The sequence below is a fragment of the Pan paniscus genome, chromosome 8 (assembly GCF_029289425.2).
Source record: "Pan paniscus chromosome 8, NHGRI_mPanPan1-v2.0_pri, whole genome shotgun sequence".
NCBI lineage: Eukaryota > Metazoa > Chordata > Mammalia > Primates > Hominidae > Pan > Pan paniscus.
Genome location: NC_073257.2, coordinates 90091422 through 90105565, shown reverse-complemented (window position 1 = coordinate 90105565; position 14144 = coordinate 90091422). Strand labels below are relative to the sequence as shown.

The following is a 14144-nucleotide window of genomic DNA, read 5'->3' as shown; positions in this document are numbered from 1 at the left end:
CTGGGACTACAGGTATGCATCACCAAGCCCTGCTAATTTGTTAATTTTTTAATAGAAATGCAGTCTCACTATGTTGCCCAGGCTGGTCTCAAACTCCTGGGCTCAAGTGATCCTCCATCCTCAGCCTCCCAAAGTGCTGGTATTACAAACATGAGCTTCCACACCTAGCCAAAGTTGATTATTTTATTTTTTTGAGTTGGAATCTCACTCAGTCGCCCAGGCTGGAGTGCAGTGGCAGACTATCGGCTCACTGCAACCTCTGCCTCCTGGGTTCAAGTGATTCTCCTGCCTCAGCCTCCCAAGTAACTAGGATTATAGGCTCAGACCAATACGCCCAGCTAATTTTTGTATTTTTGCAGAGACAGGGTTTTCACCGTGTTGCTCAGGCTGGTCTCAAACTCCTGGCCTCAATTGATCCACCCGCTTCAGTCTTCCAAAGAGCTGGGATTACAGGCATGAGCCACCGCGCCCAGCCAGAAGTTGATTATTTTAAAATTCTCCTTCTTGAGGCTTCGCTGACTCCTAAACTCCCATACACAGGGCAAGACTCTGCAGATGGAGTAGAGAATAGCCTCTGCAGCTAGACAGCTGAGTTGAAGTTTCAGAGGCTTTTCAGGGCTAGGAGAGTTGGAGTTTGGCCCCAGCCAGAGTAGAAAGACCTTGGCGAAGACCTGAGGTTTTCACTTGAGATCCTAGAAAGATCATACACACGCAGAGTGGGCCATGAGTTAGCAATGGGAATGGAGACAACTATGCCCTCTTGGAAGCTGGAAAACAAATGAATAAGTGGCAACTAATTTAGCAGATCCAAGAGAGCTGAGTCCTAAACTGAACAGGAGAAGAAGCTAAAAGTAACCAGATTTACTCTGTGGAATTTCCAACAGGCTCAGGAATTGGCACCAGAATTAGAGGTGAACGTGGGGCTTAAGAACAAGAGAGCTGTTTGAAAATTTAAGAAAAAATTATATACCCCAAATGCCCTCCCCATATCCTGCCATCCAGAAAATCGGCGGGAGATTAAAGTTTATTCCCAGGAGATGGCTGGGCATGGTGGCTCACACCTGTAATCCCAGCACTTTGGGAGGCTGAGGCGGGTGGATCACTTGAGGCCAGGAGTTCGAGACCAGCCTGGCCAACATGGAGAAACTCTACCTCTATAAAAAATACTAAAATGAGTGTGGCATGGTGGCATGTGCCTGTAGTCCCAGCTACTCAGGAGGCTGAAGCACAAGAATCTCTTGAACCCAGGAGGCAGAAGTTGCAGTGAGCCGAGATCATTCCACTGTACTCCAGCCTGGGTGATACAGAGAGATTCCGTCTCTAAATAAATAAATCAATAAAGTTTATTCCCGGAAGAAAGTAAACTGCATGGTCTCTAGAGGATTCTGGACTCAGCTAGTAAGAGGGATCTGTACTTCAAGCAGGGGATTAAGCAAACATTTACAGCTGTAGTGTGAAACCCCAGCCTTCTTCATTCACTGAGCTCCCAGGGCTTCGTAACTCCAGGTGATCAGTGAAAGAGTGTATTTTGGAGAATCTGACTAGCTAAAAAACAAACAAACAAACAAACAAACAAACAAAAACCTAAGATACTGATAACAATGAATGGCTCAGCCAGATCACCCTGCAATGAAGTTCATAGTCAAAAAGTTCTCCCCATGTGCTCAGACTTTTCAATCAGCTTTTTAGTGCCCCTACTCAGATAACCAGCAGTCATCAGACATCTGACCAAAGTCTCTAACATGAAAGGCAGAGATGAAAATAAATGGAAAAACCTACTTGGAGAAAACTATTTTATGCAGGGAAAAGAGAACTTTTAAAAATACGGCAAAAACCCTATCATTATTATTTCTTAGTGAGATCTTAAAAATATGCATCAGGCTGAGCACGGAAGGCCGAGGTGGGTGGATCATTTGAGGTCAGGAGTTCGAGACCAGCCTGGCCAACATGGTGAAACCCTGCCTCTGCTAAAAATACAAAAATTAGCTAGGCACGTTGGCAGGCGCCTGTAGTCCCAGCTACATGGGAGGCCAAGGCAGGAGAAGCTCTTGAACCCAGGAGGCGGAGGTTGCAATGAGCACAGATCACACCACCGCACTCCAGCCTGGACGACAGAGCAAGACTCTGTCTCAAAAAAACAAACAAACAAACAAAAACAAACATGCATTTCTGAAACAAGAACACAATACTATCAAAAACAGACATAATACTTACATGGATATTTCTCCCCCCTTCTGAGACAGAGTCTTGCTATGTTGCCCAGACTGGAGTGCAGTGGTTATTCATAGGCATAATCCCACTACTGATCAACTGATCAGCATGGGAGTTTTGACCTGCTCCATTTCTTTTTTTAGTTTGGGATATGACCTTTATTGAGCTTATGCACCAGAGTGGAAATAATGCCTGTACAAAACCAAATGTTTGTTACTATAACTTCTGCATCACTGTTAAAATCCAGTTTTTAAAAAACTCAATCAAAACCCACTACTTTGGAATCAATAGCTTCTTTGAAGCCATAGTAACAATTAAATATGGTTAAGACTAGAATGCAGAAATTGGTCAGTTGGAAAGCTAATTAAACTTCCAACTTGCTCAGACACAATTACAAAAAGACAAAATTGGGCCGGGGGTGGTGGCTCACGCCTGTAATCCCAGCACTTTGGGAGGCCGAGGCAGGCAGATCACCTGAGGTCAGGAGTTCGAGGCCAGCCTGACCAACATGATGAAACCTGTCTCTACTAAAAATACAAAAGTTAGCCGGGCATGGTGGCAGGCACCTGTAAACCCAGATACTTAGGAGGCTGAGCCAGGAGAATAGCTTGAACCCGGGAGGCGGTTGCAGTGAGCTGAGATCATGCCATTGCACTCCAGCCTGGGCAACAAGAGCAAAACTCCATCTAAAAAAAAAGAAAGAAAAAGATGAAATTATGTTTTTCACAGAGATACAGCCTACTGGAATCACCACACTGGGCAGCTGGTAAGGTACTTAGAGTCTCGAGATAATAAGGAATCCAGGCAGCCTTTAGACAGCCTTCTGTTGTCCTTTCTTCCCCATCAGAGATCTGTGAGTGTGTGGAATGACACCACCATCAGCAATTGTAGCCTCGATGACAGAATCCAATTCTTCATCTCCACAAACAGCAAGTTGCAAGTGACGAAGGGTAATACGCTTTACCTTGAAGTCTTTTGATGCCTTTGCTGCCAGTTCAGGTAGCTCTGTGGTGAGTTACTCCAGGATGGCTATGCTATGCACTGCGGCATTTGCACCCACATGCCCATGACTGGTCGTCCTAGATCTCAGGTGTCAATGAATATGTCCCACTGGGAACTGCAGGCCAGCTGTCTGCGAGTGGGAAACCGCCTTTGTCTTGTTTTTTCCAGAGTCCTTCCCAGCCTTATTGCCAGTCATTTTGAATTCTGCTGAAGCTCAAACAAGCAAGACAGAGAAAGGGCTAATCAAACACCCAGCAAGATCCCACCACCTATTTCTTCAATGCAATGCAATTTAAACTGCCAACCTGCTCCTTTTCTGATCTGGGCCAGTTCACCCCTCCTTGGGCAACCTGGTGGTCCTCTGCTCCTGGGAGGTCATCATATCGATGCCGAATTTAGCACCCGATCGGCATAGCATGCTACAGCCCAGAACTCCTGGGCTCAAGTGATCTTCCTGCCCCAGCGTCCCCAGGAACTGGCACTACAGGTGCAAACCACTATGCCCAGCAAGAACATAATTTATATAGACATTCCATATGCAAATATATAAACCTGAGACAAAAACACAATACTGTTGGGGTTTTGGTTGTTTTTGTTTGTTTTTGAGACAGCGTCTCACTCTGTCACCTAGACTGGAGTACAGTGGTGCGAATATGGCTTACTGCAGCCTTGACCTCCTGGAATCAAGCAACCCTCCTGCTTCAGCCTCCCATGTAGCTGGGGCTACAGGCACATGCCATCACACTCAGCTAATTTTTTTATTTTTTTGTAGAGATGGGGTCTCACTTTGCTGCCCAGGCTGGTTTTGAACTCCTGATCTCAGTCCTCTACCTCAGCCTCCCAAAGTGCTGGGATTACAGGTATGAGCCACCATGCCTGGCCACTATTGCTTTTTTTTGTTTAGGGGAACATTCAAAGGACAAAAAGGGAGCTCTTTAAACTTAAAAATATAATGTGAGAAATCAAAAACTCAGTAGAAGGATTGGAATATAAAATTGAGGAAATCTTACAAAAACATAGTCACAGAAAATAGGAGAGAATAGATAAGAAAATTAGAGGCCTAATACAGGAATTCCACTTCCTGAATAATAGGAATTCCATTAAAAAAATAAACAAAAATAAACAAAAAACAACAGAGAAAAAGGAATGGAGGAAATGATTAAAAAAACACCTGGGCTGGGCACAGTGGCTCACATCTGTAATTTCAGCAGTTTGGGAGGCCAAGGCGGGTGGATCACAAGGTCAGGAGTTTGAGACCAGCCTGGCCAACATAGTGAAACTTCATCTGTACTAAAAATACAAAAAATTATCCGGGTGTGGTGACAGGCACCTGTAATCCCAGCTACTCAGGAGGCTGAGGCAGGAGAATCTCTTGAACCTGGGAGGCGGAGGTTGCAGTAAGCTGAGATTGCACCACTGCACTCCAGCCTGGGAGACAGAGCAAGACTCTGTCTCAATAAAATAAAATAAAATAAAATAAAATACCCAAAGAAAATTTTCAAAAACGGAGACATATATTTCCAGTTTAAAAGGGCCCAAGATTTCTTGGCCCAATGGATGAAAAGACACCAACATCAAGACAAATCATTATAATTCAGAACACTGAAGACAAAGAGAAGATCCTGCAAGTTTCCAAAGGGAAAGGGGAGGAGGTCAGGCATTAGAGTGGCTTGAATGTCTCAATAGATGCACTGGAAGTTAGAAGATAAGCAATGCTTTCAAACTTCCAAAGGAAAATCATCTCCAACATAATTCTTTTTTTTTTTTTTTGAGACAAAGTCTCACTCTGTTGCCCAGGCTGGAGTGTAGTGGCGCGATCTCAGCTCACTGCAACCTCCATCTTCTGACTTCAAGCAATTCTCCTGCCTCAGTCTCCCATGTAGCTGGGATTATAGGTATGAGCCACCAGACCTGGCTAATTTTTTGTATTTTTAGTAGAGACAGGGTTTCACCAAGTCTCAAACTCCTGACCTCAAGTGATCCACCCACCTCGTACTCCCAAAGGGCTGAGATTACAGGTGTGAGCCATGGAACCCAGCCATTCAACTTAAAATTTTATACCCAACCAAACTATCTTTTTTTTTTTTTTTTTTTGAGATGGAGTCTTGCTCTGTCGCCCAGGCTGGAGTGCAGTGGTACAATCTCGGCTCACTGCAAGCTCTGCCCACCTGGTTCATGCCATTCTCCTGCCTCAGCCTCCTGAGTAGCTGGGACTACAGAACCAAACTATCAATCAAGGTTGAAGATAGAAAAAGACATTTGAGTCATTTAAGGTTCAGAAAAAAATGTTTATATACTCAGGAGGCTCCTGGATGATAAGGTAGTAAACCAAGAAAAAGACAAGGGGAAACAGGAATCTGACATGTGATAGATAAAGAGAATCCCCCAGGATGTTGGTAAAAAGAGATTGCAAGATGACGACAATGCAACAGTCCTATAGGACAACCAGCCTAGACCAGATAAGGTCAGAAATGTCTAGGAGAGATTTCTTTTTTTCTTTTTTTTGAGATGCTGTTTTGCTCTTGTCACCCATGCTGGAGTATAATGATGCCATCTCGGCTCACTGCAAACTCTGCCTCCCCGGTTCAAGCACTTCTCCTGCCTCAGCCTCCCGAGTAGCTGGGATTACAGGCACCTGCCACCACGCCCAGATAATTTTTTGTGTTTTTAGTAGAGATGGGGTTTTACCATGCTGGCCAGGCTGGTCTCAAACTCCTGACCTCAGGCGATCCACCCATGTTGTCCTCCCAAAGTGCTGGGATTACAGGCATGAGCCACTGTGCCCAGCCATGTCTAAGAGAGATTTCTTCAAGAAAATAAAATTGGTAGAATATCATCTGAAAGTATTAAGGGAAGATTATAACAACTGAAAGAGCTTGGCATTAAACACATAGGAAACTAAGTAAATGAAGGAGGGGGGTGGAGATAATTATTAGCTCCAGGGAAAATAAAAAATTGTGCATAGTCCATCACATGGTAATAGTCTTTACATAGTGGTATTAATGTAAAAACTGGCTATTGCTGTAACCAAATTATTGTATGACTGTAGTGGAAAGATGGAGGCCAGGAAGGGTGCATGGGTTGTTCGAGTATGGAAGACAATAAATAGTGCCTAAAACTGAAAAATCATGACGTAGTAATAAAATAATATTATTGAGGGAAATGGAGACAAATGCCAAAAGAATGAGCTATAAAAATTGAAGATGGCCAGGAATGCTGGCTCACACCTGTAATCCCAGCACTTTGGGAGGCCAAGGCGGGCAGATCACTTGAGGTCAGGAGTTCAAGACCAGCCTGGCCAACATGGAGAAACCCCATCTCTACTAAAAATACAAAAATTAGCCAGGTATGGTGGCATACGCCTGTAGTCCCAGCTACTCGGGAGGCTGAGGCAGGAGGAGAATCTCTTGAATCCGGGAGGTGGAGGTCGCAGTGAGCTGAGATCACAGTGAGCCGAGATCACGTCGCTGCACTCCAGCCTGGGCAACGGAGCGACACTCTGTCTCAAAAAAAAAGAAAGGTGAAGATGATTATCTCTGCTAAGGGGAAGGGAGAGGGCTCTTTTTCATAAATCTTGCACCATCCTTTGACTTTTTAAACTATATAAATGAATAACTTAAATAAAAATTAAAACTTTGACCCAATTTCTATCTCCGAAAGTACAAGCTGAGGCAGGCAAACACACAAAGCAATGTACAGACAAAGCATCCGAAACCTGGAAAGGAAAGTTAAGTTGTACACAGGGAAGAACAGCATACATGTAGGTAAGAGGAACAGCAGGACTTCCGGAAATAGGCTGAAGATATTAATGATACGTCCTTAGACTCATCCAGGAAACCATCATATTTAACATGACCTGGAACTTGACCTTCCAGGATGCAGTCTGTTCTCCCAGGGATGGGAGGTGGGAGCTTCCCTAGGGAAAGTAATGTGGGATGGAAGTTTCTAAAAGCTAAAGCAGCCATCACTCTCCCCTCACTTCCTGTTCCTCTTCATCCATCCTCTGCTCCATCCTCCACCAGCCCCTCAGGACCCAAGCTTAGAGATATTGACCTGTGCTCATGTTTGCGAAGATCAAACTGACTGAGGGGATTAGGATGCGCTTAAGAGCCAGCAGACAAATCTGGCTTTACTTTTACCCCTGCATCCTCTCTCCCCAGCCATGTTTGTGGTATCTGGGCAGACAGCTCAGCCAACCCACCTGCACAGCTTCCCCAGACATTCCACACCCAGACAGTGGTGCCAGGAGTAAAGCGGCAGAGAAAGGGAAGGTATTAGGGGAGAATTAAGGTGAGGAAGTGACTCAGCCCCGCATAAGCCTGCAGGCATCCGGAGGAGTTCTCAGGAGGCAGTGGCGGCTGGGCCGAATTTCAAGCTGGCCTGTGAGTGAGGCTGAAATGTGACTCGCTCTGCCCCGCCAGGCACTGAGTGTGGTGGGGGGAGGGCTGGCTAGGGCTGGCTGTGCTCCTGTCCCCAGCTCGGACTCCCAGAACATCCCTGGTGGGCTGGTTGGGTTTGGAATCACTGGATTTTGCACGGCAATGGGTTTCTTTCTTCTGTGTTTGTTTGCCTTGCATAGGGTGGAACCAGGTAGAGAGGTGACTAGTAGAGAACATGCTGCCTTTCAGTCAGACAATTCAAATTCAGGCTCTTGACCTTGGACAAGATACCAGCCTCTCAGAGATTGTTTATTCATGGAGCAAACCCTGGAAAACAAAATTACCTCGACTGTTCGTCAAATGCGTTCACTGTGTAACCACCTCTAACATGCCAGGGTCTGGGTTCAGTTTAGAAATAATGTTTAAAAGTAAGCCATCTTACTCCATTAAGATGGCTACTATCTGGCTGGGCGCGGTGGCTCATGCCTGTAATCCCAGCACTTTGGGAAGCCAAGGCGGGAGGATCGCTTGAGCTCAGGAGTTCAAGACCAGCCTGGGCGACACAGCTAAACCCCGCCTCTACAAAAAAAACATTTAAAATTAGGCAGGCGTGGTGCCATGCACCTGTAGTCCCAGCTACTTTGGGGCGCTGAGGCAGGAGGGTTGCTTGAATCGGGAGGTAGAGGCTGTAGTGAGCCAAGATTGTGCCACTGCATTCCAGCCTGCGGGACAAAAAAAAAAAAAAAGATGGTTACAATGAAAAATTTAAGAATATATTTAAAAATAGACTGGGCACAGTGGCTCACACCTGTAATCTCAGCACTTTGGGAGACCAAACCGGGTGGGTCATTTGAGGCCAGGAGTTGGAGACCAGCCTGGACAACATAGCCAGAACCTGTCTCTACATAAAATTAAAAAATTAGCCAGGCATGGTCACACATGCCTATAGTCCCAGCTACTGGGGAGGCTGAGATAGTAAGATCCTTGAGCCCAGGAGTTCAATCCTGCAGTAAGCTATGATCATGCCACTGTACTGCACTCCAGCCTGGGCAACAGAGCAAGACTCTGTCTCTATAAGTAAATAAATACATATTTTAAACATAAATAAAAACCAGAAAATAACCAGCCTTAGCAAGGATATGGAGAAACTGAATTTTTTTTTTTTTTTTTGAGACAGAGTCTCGCTTTGTCACCCAGGCTGGAGTGCAGTGGCACGATCTCGGCTCACTGCCAGCTCCGCCTCCCGGGTTCATGCCATTCTCCTGCCTCAGCCTCCCGAGTAGCTGGGACTACAGGTGCCCGCCACCACGCCCAGCTAATTTTTTTGTATTTTTAGTAGAGACGGGGTTTCACTGTGTTAGCCAGGATGGTCTCGATCTCCTGACCTCATGATCTGCCCACCTCGGCCTCCCAAAGTGCTGGGATTACAGGTGTGAGCCACCGTGCCAGGCCGAGAAACTGAAATTTTTGTGCACTCTGGGTGGAAATGTACAATCATGCATCTGCTATGGAAAAGAGTGTGGCAGTCCCTCAGAAAATTAAGCATAGACCAGGCATGGTGGCTGACACCTATAGTCTCAGCACTGTGGGAGGCCAAAGCAAGAGGATCACTTGAGGTAAGGAGTTCAAGACCAGCTTGGGCAACACAGAGAGGTCCCCATCTCTGCAAAAAAAATTTTTAATTAGCTGGGCATGGTGGTGTGTACCTGTGGTGCCAGCTACTTGGGAAACTGAGGCAGGAGGATCACTTGAGCCAGGTTGAGGCTGCAGTGAGCTGTGATCACACCACTGCACTCCAGCCTGGATAACAGAGCGAGACCCTGTCTCAAAAAAAAAAAAAAAAAAATTCAACATAGGCTGAATGTGGTGGCTCATGCCTGTAATCTCAGCGCTTTGGGAGGCAGAGGTAGAAGGATACCTTGAGCCCAGGAGTTCAAGGTTGCAGTGAACTATGATCACATGACTGCACTCCAGCCTGGATGACAGAGTGAGACCTTGTCTCGTAAATAAATAAAACATAGAATTACCATATGATCCAGGCCGGGCACAGTGGCTCACACCTGTAATCCCAGCACTTTGGGAGGCCGAGGCTGGTGGATCACCTGAGGTCAGGAGTTCAAGACCAGCCTGGCCAACATGGTGAAAATACAAAAATTAGCCAAGTAAAGTGGCAAGTGCCTGTAGTCCCAGCTATTCAGGAGGCTGATGCAGGAGAATTGCTTGAACCCAGAAGGAGGAGGTTGCAGTGAACCGAGATGGCACCACTTCACTCCACCCTGGGCGACAGAGTAAGACTCCATCTCAAAAAAAAAAAAAAAAAAAAAATTGCCATATGATCCAGCAGAGTATTTGCCTAAAATAACTAATTATACTCACCATTTGGGCACCACAGTTTCCTAGATGAACAGAGAGTATATCTTGTAATATTTAAAGACATGCCATTGACAGGCAAGGTGGCTCATGCCCGTAATCCTAGCACTTTGGGAGGCTGAGGTGGTCGGATCACCTGAGGTCAGGAGTTTGAGACCAGCCTGGCCAACTGGTGAAACCCTGTCTCTACCAAAAATACAAAATTATCTGGGCATGGTGACACATGCCTGTAATTCCAGCTACTTGGGAGGCTGAAGCAGGAGAATTGCTTGAACTGGGAAGCAGAGGTTGCAATGAGCGGAGAACGTGCCATTACACTCCAGCCTGGGCAACAAGAGCAAAACTGTCTCAAAAAATAAAATAACATAAAATAAAATAAATAAAGACATGGCATTGCTAAATACCTATTTTACTCTCCATTTCGACTTGTGAGATATGTATCTGTAAGTGTGTGTGGTGAGGGCATTAGGCAGACCTACCCAGAAGTGCTTTCCTGAGCAAGGATATCCATAGCAGAGATTGTTTATTGTCCTGCAAAATCCATTCTCCCTCCTTCCTTAATCATGAAACTCCCGGATTTTAGCTGGGCACACAGCCACCAAGAACAAGGACTACATTTCCCAGTATCACTTGCAGACCTTTCTTTCTGTGAGATTAAGCTCTGGCCACTGGAATATATGCAGTGCCTGTGTGACTTTCTGAAAGTGTATTCAAAGGAAAGGGACAAAAATTTATTTTTGTCTTTCCTCCTTCTTGTTGGCTAGGATATAGACATGATGGCTGGAGCTCAAGCAGCTCAAGCCATTTGCAGAGACAGTGGAACAAGAGCAAAGGAACCTACCTCGTGGAGCACTGTATCAGTCTGGATAGCTGACTTCAGACTTTCATTTATGTGGGAGAGAAATGTATTTGTTTTGTTTAATCTGCTGTTATTTGGGGATTTCTGTTACTCACAGAAAAAAATAATTTTTTATTTTGGGTTTTTTTTGTGTTTGTTTTTGTTTTTTTGAGACGGAGTCTTGCTCTGTCGCCCAGGCTGAAGTGCAGTGGCATGACCTTGGCTTACTGCAATCTTTGCCTCCTAGGTTCAAGTGATTCTCCTGCCTTAGTCTCCCTAGTAGCTGGGATTACAGGCGCCCGCCACCACGCCTGGCTAATTTTTGTATTTTTGTAGAGACAGGATTTTGCAATGTTGGTCAGGCTTGTCTCAAACTCCTGACCTTAATTGATCTGCCCACCTCAGCCTCCTAAAGTGCAGGATTACAGGCATGAGCCACTGCACCCAGCCAGAAAAAAATAATTTAACTGACTGTCACAGTAGCCAATGAACCTTGGGTTTACTCCCATCGGGGGTCTCTATACACCATTTTTCTTCTCCTCTTTTTTTTTTATTGAGATAGGGACTCAGTCTGTTGCCCAGGCTGGCATACAGGGGTATGATCATAGCTCACTACAGCCTCTAATTCCTGGACTCAAGTGATCCTCCTTCCTTAGCCTCCCTCCCAAAGTGCTAGTGTGTGAGCCACCATACCTGACCTTTTCTTTTTTTTTTTTTGATATGGAGTCTCACTCTGTCACCCAGGCTGGAGTGCAGTGGCGTGATCTCAGCTCACTGTAAGCTCCGCCTCCTGGGTTCACGCCATTCTCCTGCCTCAGCCTCCCAAGTAGCTGAGACTACAGGCACACACCACCACACTCAGCTTATTTTTCTGTAGTTTTAGTAGAGACAGGGTTTCATCATGTTAGCCAGGATGGTCTCCATCTCCTGACCTTGTGATCCGCCCACCTTGGCCTCCCAAAGTGCTGGGATTACAGGTATGAGCTACCGCACTCGGCCACACCTAACCATTTTTATCCTCCCCTTTCCCCAAACGCTTACCCTGATGAAACTAAGAGAGTTCAATTGGTATTACCTGTTAGGAGAGACTACCCTAGTGCTACTGAGTAAGTTGAACTGCAGATGAGACAGTCTAGAAGCAGATGCATTTCAGAAAACAGTTAGGCACTAGCTGGGAAAGTTGAAAATCACATACCCCATGACCCAGCACTTCCTCTTAAATATATTAAATAGATGTGTGCATTAGGAGTCACATACAGCAGCATTGCTAGTAATTGCCAAAGACTGGACACAATCCAAATGACCATCAACAGGAGAATGGCTAAGTAAGTTGTGGTATGTTTACACAATAGAATCGGCCATGCAGCAGTGAGAATGTATACCTACCGCCACAAGCATCGACACAGGCAAAAGTCCAAAAAATATTGCACAAAGAAAGCAAGCCACAGAAGAAAATGTGTGGTCATAAATTCAAAACAAGGCAACGTCTTGTCTTGTGACATAGACATTCACAGTCAAACAATAAAGAAAAGTAAGAAAATGGCCAGAGGCAGTGGTAATGCCTGTAATCCCAACACTTTGGGAGGCCAAGGCAGGCAGATCACTTGAGGTCAGGAGTTCGAGACCAGAGGCAGTCTGGCCAACATGCTGAAAGTCCATCTCTACAAAAAATACAAAAATTAGCTGGGCGTGGTGGCAGGTGCCTATAATCCCAGATACTTGGGAGGCTGAGGCAGGAGGATCGTTTGAACCCGGGAGGTAGAGGTTGCAGTGAGCTGAGATTGTGCCACTGCACTCCAGCCTGGGCAACAGAGCGAGACTCTGTCTCAAAAAAAAAAAATTAAGAAAAGTAAGAAAATGAGCCAGGCACGGTGGCTCACGCCTGTAATCCCAGCACTTTGGGAGGCCAAGGTGGGTGGATCACTTGAGGCAGGGAGTTCAAGGCCAGCCTGGCCAACATGGTGAAACCCCATCTCTACTAAACATACAAAATTAGCCAAGTGTGGTGGCGCATGCCTGTAATCCCAGCTACTTGGGAAGTTGAGGCAGGAGAATCCCTTGAACCTGGGAGGCGGAGGTTGCGGTGAGCCAAGATCATGGCATTGCACTCCAGCCTGGGTGACCGAGCGAAAGACTCTTTCTCAAAAAAAAAAAAAAAAAGAAGGAGAAAAAAAAAAAGAAAAGTAAGAAAATGATTCCCCTCAGAATCAGATTAGAAATTAGATGAGGGCAAGAGGCGGGGAATGATGATGTCATGGAGGGGGCCAGGAAAGGCTTCTGAGGTTCTGGCAAGGTTCTATTTCTTATCCTGGGGGCCAGCACATGGGGGTGACTATATGGGTGTTTGCTTTGGAACTGTTCTTGAAACTATACACATACATTTTCTGCTCTCTGGTGCCTGTAAGAGAGATGGAGGGAGGAAGAGTGAAGGCACTGTTTTGACAGTGGAGGGGGAGAGAATGAATGCCTTTTTCCCTCTTCCTTCCCTGTCAGCATTCATGACTCATTCCACCACTATTTAGCACTTACTCCATTCTGCTTGAATTACTGTTAGCTGTTAACACGTCTGTCTCCCTCTGTCATTAATTTATTCATTCAGCTGACAATTACTAAAAGTCCCCAAGGTGTCTGCAGGAGAAAGGGGCGACTGAAGAGAGTTAACCAATAAAAGGAAACAAACCTGGCCTCTTTCCTCCAGCAGCTCAGTCTTAGGGTGGGGGACGGGAGAGACAGATTTCTCTGGAGCTCTGTGGCAATTTGGCCCTGTGCCCTCAGGGCCTGGGCTCTAACAGAGGTGGAAGCACGGGATCCACCTGAGAACCGGGACTCGTTTCCTGCTGCCCTGTATCCTTCACTACCTGGCGCAACCATGGAGACAGCTGCTGTGTGTTAGGGCCTGGGTAAGTCAGTGTGAGTCTCTGCAAGCTTCAAATGCAAGTTTAAATTGAAAGCCTCGTTGACTATCCCGGGGAAGGGATTTCAGAGAGTCCTGGTTCACTGTCCTGATAAAATTCACCCAGCATGCTAGTTAAAAATTCAGGTTTTGCCGGGAGCGGTGGCTGACGCCTATAATCCCAGCACCTTGGGAGGCCAAGGTGGGTGGATCACCTGACATCAGGAGTTCAAGACCAGCCTGGCCAACATGGTGAAACCCTGTCTCTACTAAAAACACAAAAATTACGGCCGGGCGCAGTGGCTCATGCCTGTAATCCCAGCACTTTGGGAGGCCGAGGCAAGCAGATCACGAAGTCAGGAGTTCCAGACCAGCCTGGCCAACATGGCAAAACCCCATCTCTATTAAAAATATAAAAGCCAGTGCGGTGGCATGCACCTGTAATCCCAGC

The 14144-nt window shown here is 46.0% G+C and overlaps 1 pseudogene; it reads right to left on the bottom strand.

The window, feature by feature from the left end:
* Positions 1-2484: 2484 nt before the first annotated feature.
* LOC106635181 (histone H2A.Z-like) lies at positions 2485-3684 on the bottom strand (annotated as a pseudogene).
* Between the last annotated feature and the right edge of the window lie 10460 nt (positions 3685-14144).